This window comes from Nicotiana tabacum, chromosome 2, assembly GCF_000715075.1.
Source record: "Nicotiana tabacum cultivar K326 chromosome 2, ASM71507v2, whole genome shotgun sequence".
NCBI lineage: Eukaryota > Viridiplantae > Streptophyta > Magnoliopsida > Solanales > Solanaceae > Nicotiana > Nicotiana tabacum.
In genome coordinates, this window is record NC_134081.1 from 32,231,229 (window position 1) to 32,237,079 (window position 5,851).

Genomic DNA, 5,851 nt, shown 5'->3' on the forward strand with positions numbered 1-5,851 from the left:
TCTGACATATTTCCTTCTGATCTACCAGGCATGCCACCGGATCATGATATCGATTTCAACATTGATTTGGCACCAGGCACCCAGCCTATCTTTATTCCATTGTACCTCATGGCTCCGAAGGAGTTCAAGGTGTTAAAGGAACAACTTGAGGAGTTGCTCGCGAAGGGGATCATCAGGCCGAGTGTTTCTCCTTGGGGTGCACCGGTATTATTTGTAAAGAGAAGGATAGGAGTATGCGGATGTACATTGATTACCGCCAGTTGAACAAAGTTACAATTAAGAATAATTACCCGTTGCCACACATTGATGATTTGTTTAACCATTTACAGGGTTCCCGGGTGTTCACTAAGATCGACTTGAGGTCTGGATATCATCAGCTAAAGATTTATGCTTCGGATGTTCGGAAGATGACTTTTTGCACTTGATATGGGCACTATGAGTTTCTAGTGATGTCCTTCGGCTTGGCCAACTCCTCGGCGGTGTTTATGGATTTGATTAATCGGGTGTTCAGGCCATATCTTGACTCATTTTTCATTGTCTTCATTGATGACATACTGATCTACTCGCGTAGTATGGAGGAGCACGAGCAGCATTTGAGAGTTGTGCTTTAGACCGTGCAGAAACAAAAGCAATATGCTAAGTTCTCCAAGTGCGAGTTATGGTTAGATTACTTGGCATTCTTGGGATATGTTGTATCAGGTGAGGGTATTAAGGTAGATCCCAGGAATATCGAGGCAGTTCAGAGTTGGCCTCGCCCTACCACAGCGACCGAGATCAGGAGTTTCTTGGGGTTAGCAGGTTATTATCGTCAGTTTGTGGAGGTCTTCTCATCTATTGCAGCACCTTTGACTAGATTGACCTAGAAGGGTGCTCCATTCAGATGGTCCGATGATTGCGAGGTGAGTCTTCAGAAGCTCAAGACCACATTGACTACAACACCGGTGCTAGTGTTGCCCTCTAGTTCAGGGATGTATACTGTGTATTGCGACGCTTCCGACATTGGCTTGGGTTGTGTATTGATGCAAGAGGGGCGATTTATTGCATATGCTTCACGTCAGTTGAAGCCCCATGAGAAGAATTACCCCGTACATGATTTGGAGTTGGCCGTGATAGTTCATGCTCTCAAGATCTGGAGGCATTATCTTTATGGGGTGTCCTGCGAGGTTTACACCGATCATCGTAGTTTGCAGTATTTGTTTAAGCAGAGGCATCTTAATTTGAGGCAGCGCAGGTGGCTTGAGTTACTAAAGGATTATGATATTACTATCCTTTATCATCCGGGCAAGGCGAATGTAGTTGCGGATGCCTTGAGCGGAAAGGCTAAGAGTATGGGTACTTTGGCATTCATTTCATTAGAGGAGAGGCCATTTGCTTTGGACATTCAGTCCTTAGCTAACAGACTTCTGAGATTGGATATTTCAGTGCCCAGTCGAGTTCTACATATGTTGTGGCTCAATCTTCACTATTTGAGAGGATCAAGGCTCGTCAGTACGATGATCCTCACTTGTTGGTTCTTAGAGAGACAATGCTATAGGGTGGTGCCAAGGAGGTTACTATCGGTGATGATTGTGTTCTGCCACTCCAGGGTCGCTTAAGTGTTCCTAATGTTGATGGCCTGAGGGAGACGATTCTAGAGGAGGCACACAATTCACGGTATCCTATTCATCCAGGTGCTAGGAAGATATATCGCGAACTGAGGCGGCATTACTAGTGGTGGCGGATGAATAAATACATAGTTGAGTATGTGGCGAGATGTCTATATTTCCAGCACGTTAAGTATGAGCACCCAAGGCCAGGTGGCCTACTTCAGCAGATGATTACACCAAAGTAGAAGTGGGAGCGCATCACTATGGACTTCGTAGTTGGGTTTCCGTAGACGTTGAGGAAATTTGATGTCATTTGGGTCATTGTCGATAGGTTGACCAAGTCGGCGCACTTTATTCCGGTTGTGACTATGTACCCTTCAAAGAGTCTGGCCCAGATTTACATTCAGGAGATTATCCGGTTGCATGGTGTGCCTATTTCCATTATTTTAAATAGAGGCCCTCAGTTCAATTCGCATTTTTGGAGAGCAGTACAGAACGAGTTGGGTACCCGGGTAAAGCTCAGCATAACCTTTCATCTATAGACTGACGGGTAGTTGGAGCGGACCATTCAGATTCTGGAGGACATGCTCAGAGCATGTGTGATTGACTTTAGAGGTCACCGGGATTGATTCTTACCATTGACTAAGTTTTCTTATAACAACAATTATCATTCCAACATTGAGATGGCTCCATTTAAGGCTTTATATGGTCGGCGGTGTCGTTCCACCATCGGTTGGTTCGAGCCCAGCGAGGTTAGGTTATATGGTACTGATTTGGTAAAGGATGTCTTGGATAAGGTAAAGTTGATTCAGGAGCGGCTTCGCACAACACAGTCCAAAAAGAAGAGTTACGTGATTGAGAAAGTGCCTGATTTATCATTTATGGTGGGCGAGAAAGTTCTCTTGAAAGTCTTGCCGATGAAGGGTACCATGAGGTTCTGAAAGAAGTGTAAGCTGAGTCCGAGGTTTATTGGCCCATTTGAGGTGTTGAGGCGAGTTGGGGAGATTCCTAACGAGCTTGCTTTGTCTCCCAGTCTATCGGGAGTTCATCCAGTTCTCCATGTGTCTATGCTATGGAAGTACCATGCCGACAGGTCGCATGTGTTAGATTACAGCACAGTTCAGCTATATGTGAGCTTAGGTTATGAGGAGGAGCCAGTTGCCATTGTTGGAAGGCAGGTTCGCTAGTTGAGGTCTAAGAAGATTTCTATGGTAAAGGCCCAGTGGAGGGGTCAACTAGTCGAGGAGGTGACTTGTGAGACCGAGGAGGACATGCAAAGCAGATATCCACACTTATTCAGCACTCTAGGTATGATTCTAGACTCGTTCGAGGACGAACGTTTGTTTAAGAGGTGGAGAATATAACGACCCGATCGGGCGTTTTGCTTTTTAGATTGGCGTTCCCTTATTTAAGACTCCCTATATGAGCTTTTACTGTTTTATGACTTGCAGGGATGGTTGGTTTGGTTTTGGAAGGGTATGGGTTGAATTCGGACACTTAGTTCCTTAATAGTGGGCTAAGATGGCCAAGTTTGACTTGAGTCAACATTTTAAGTAAACAACCTCGGAATGGGGATCTGATGGTTCCAATAGGTTCGTATGATGATTTTGGACTTGGGAGTGTGTTTGGATCATGTTTCGGATGAATAAAAGATACAAAGTACGAGGTGAGATTAGGCCATCGGTCTTAAGATGAACAGTAATGAATAACCATTAAATGACTTAGCTTTATGCATATAGGATAAGCAACAAGAGTAACCTGGAGTTAGTCGCAGACCTCAGTAATGATAAATCGAAGCAAGAGTTATGGTATAGTATGACCTACCTAGATGCAATAAAGTCATACGAATGGATAATCGGTTTGGAAGTTCAACAAAGTATCGAGCAAAGAACTTCATTGTACTTATAGATACCGAGAGGGAAATCTTATTAAGCTCTGTATATGTTCACAAAATGAGGCCTAGGGATTGGCTAAAAGCTAGAGGAAAAAGGAGAGAAGAGTCTCATAGGCGCACTTACAAAGTCAGAGTCGTACAGGCTGCATGACAGGAGGTAGCAAGAGTTAAGAGATTGGAAGAATTCAGACCACAGACCGTGGTGTGAGAAAGAGGCCTAAATGGAGGAATGCCCTGGCCTTTAGATTTATTCAAAGAAACAGTTGCCTAAATGGCAAGAAGAGTATTAAAGTATTCGCAAGAGCTATGGGTTATGAGAATGATAAGTGCATCAGTCAACATTCGAGGACAAATGTTCCAAAGGGGGGAATGATGTTACACCCCATATTTTCATACGTGAAAGTACGCCATAAATAAATTGTTAAAAGCTCGAAAATGAGATATTGCATCCCGCATTTTCAAACGTTAAAGTTTCGTCGTAAGTTAATCGACGTAAGTTCGGGAATGAGATTATTTTGAAATTTTAAGCATTCTGCTATTTCAAACAAGTGACGAGTAAATTCGTGAAGGTGAGAGGGTAAGCAAATCGAAGGAAATCAATTTCATCAAAGTTTGACATTTTGGGATAAAATATGGCCCGAGTTAAAATACCTGGTATTTATGGACTAGTACTATACTAGGTACCACATGACAATGATAGTGAGGTGTATAAGGTATGCTAAAAATGAGCAATATTTTAAGTAATTTGGGATAATTCTTAATTATGATAATTATTAATTAATAGGGGAATTAACAAGTTAAATAAAATTAGTGGATAATTAATTAATAAAATTGGGATAAGCTTAACCTCTCCCCGACGTGGCAGCACCCCTCTTTCCCAATTTATGACTATTGAAAGTAATTTAAAGGTGTCACATTTGGAAAAGCTATGTGACACCAAGCTTAATCATGTGGGGCCTACCTAAAAGTGAGGATTGTATTTGGAATCTCTTAAGAATGGATTCAAGAAAAGTAACGTTTTTGCTAAAGAGTTTCAGCCAATTCTTTACATAGTAATGATATTTCCTATCTCATAAGAAAGAGCTTCAACAAAGAGGATTTTCAAAACAGCAACGTTATTGCTAGCTCTTAAGGAAAAGCTTCAGCCAAGATTATCTTTGCATAGCAACGTTATTTGCTTCGGGTATTTCATACGAATTGTTCCCTATTTCAATCTCGGTGTTACGAGTTTTGTCGCAATTAATGGTTGTTGGAGGGATTGTCAAGAGAATCGACTCAGCTATGTTAAGACTATCCCTTCTTTCTTTTTGGCATGATCTATACGACACGAACGAAATGAGCAAATGCACAATTTCCATAAATAACTTTATTCATAGAAATATTAGGGGTGTCTATATTCTTGATTCCCCATGTGAATTATTATTATATCTTCTGTTCATGGGTCTCAGAAAAATACGTATTTGATAAAATTTATCCGACAGGCATATTATTTTTATGACCTTCCGAGAAAATCTTATTAACGTATTTCTTAAGGCATATTATTTTTATGACATTCTGAGAAAATATTATTAACGTATTTTTTATGCATTTCATGCATTTATACATATACATTGACCCATGATCAGATGGCGTTATATACGCGTATATATGTATATTATATGCATATGGAATATGGGAAAAGGTTATGGCGTTATATACGCACCACCACCTGATCAGCTGGTACACGTTAATTATTTGCCCACAATGGCCGAAATGATATGATGGGATGCCCTCAGAGGCTTGATGATGTTATGAACGCATATACCTATGCATGGTATGACATTTATACGCATATGCATGACATTATAAAAATGAAATGATTCACAGAGCTATGCAGACGTACATGTCGAGTCTTTTACTCCATGTTTCTCTCATGTCTATTATTTACTGATTTTCATTTCTTACATACTCGGTACATTATTTGTACTGATGTCCCTTTTGCCTGGGGACGCTGCGTTCCATGCCCGCAGGTCTCGATAGACAAGTCGAGAGTCCTCCAAGTAGGCGATCATCTCAAAATAAGATATTGGTGCACTCCATTTGCTCCGGAGTTGCTTGTTTGGTTAGTATGATTTAGATGTGTATGGTTTGGTATGGCGGGGCTCTGTCCCGACCTTTATGATAATTATGTACTCTTAGAGGCTTGTAGACATATGTCGTGTACGTGAAAGATTGTACGGCCTTGCCGGCCTGTGTTTTGAGTTTATAAATGATCATGTTGGCCTATTAGGCCCGTATGTCACGTGTATATGATGAAATAATAAGAAAGATACGTTACGTTGGTATTCGGTTGAGTAAGGTACCGGGTGCCCGTCGCGGCCCATCGGTTTGG